This window comes from Mus caroli, chromosome 19 (genome assembly GCF_900094665.2).
Source record: "Mus caroli chromosome 19, CAROLI_EIJ_v1.1, whole genome shotgun sequence".
In the NCBI taxonomy this organism is placed as follows: Eukaryota; Metazoa; Chordata; class Mammalia; order Rodentia; family Muridae; genus Mus; species Mus caroli.
The window spans coordinates 44,049,392-44,050,416 of NC_034588.1; the positions used below are offsets into that span (position 1 = coordinate 44,049,392).

At 52.6% G+C, this 1,025-nt stretch overlaps 1 protein-coding gene and 1 long non-coding RNA gene across 4 annotated transcripts in view; one reads left to right on the forward strand and one right to left on the reverse strand.

The window, feature by feature from the left end:
• Sh3pxd2a (SH3 and PX domains 2A) overlaps positions 1-1,025 on the reverse strand; it is a 197,129-nt gene that overhangs the window by 103,822 nt on the left and 92,282 nt on the right. The gene's annotated exons all lie outside the window — the stretch shown is intronic.
• Positions 1-1,025, forward strand: part of LOC110285581 — a 6,007-nt gene that overhangs the window by 1,029 nt on the left and 3,953 nt on the right. The gene's annotated exons all lie outside the window — the stretch shown is intronic.

Consider the following 1,025-nt stretch of genomic DNA (forward strand, 5'->3'; position numbering starts at 1 on the left):
GAGGGGGGAGGGAGAGGGAAAGGGGGAGGGGGAGGGGGAGGAGGAGGGAGGGAGAGGAAACGGGGGAGGGGGAGGGGGAGGGAGACCGGTAGGTCCCTTCAGCTCTGGGAAAGGTCAGACCTGTTATCCCAGCACTCAGAAGCCTGAGTGTAATATAGCAGAACCCTCTTAAATTAAAATTTTCCATCTCGGAGGGAAGCTATTTAAGACCCAGATATTAGAAAGGAGGTGAAGTAACAGGCTGTTCTATCTAAGTGGAGGTGAGTCATTCCATCCTGGGCAGAGCCTTAAGCACAGGAAGTAAAGGCTTCAGGAAGTCCCTGAAATTGATCAGTTCCACTAGGCCCCGCCCTCCCCCACACATGTATAAGTTGTAAAAACTGTTCAGAGATTCCCAGACCACAGAGCTGCCTGGAAAAGGCTCAGATCAGCTGAGTTATCTGCAAAGGACATTCTTCACCTAGCTTCCTGCAGGCTTTTGTGTGCAGTCACCTGGGATGGGCTCAGTGATGTGACTCTCTTAAGTCAGTTCTGCTCCTGTAAATAATCCCTCACCCGAATTCTTATGAGTAGCCCCACTAAAACTAACTGCTTCGCCCACTTGGACTTTGCTGGTATCCATACTTTTCTGTCATCGGTTCCCTGTCCGAGTAGACTTTTGTTCACATCTCCCAAAGGAGATTGCCACACAACACTGAGACAGGGGGTTGCTTGTGACTTTGGGACTGACATGGGTTACTTTGGGGCTGACCCTGAGTCACAGCAAGCAAACAAAGGACAGGAGCAGACAAAGTTGTGGGACAAAGTGTACAAGTCACTTGCCATGAGGTTGGTGGTGGTGGGAGGTGACTGAGGGGTCACAGATCGTGTCATTTGACAGCAGAGCTGTGGAGAGCACCCCTGGGTGGCAGTGAGCACCAACCTCTGTGAGCACCTCGTTGACCTTGGAACAGGCAGGAGCTGGCTTGCTTTCCCTCCCTCCTTCCCTCCTTCCCTCCCTCCCTCCCTCCCTCCCTCCCTCCCTC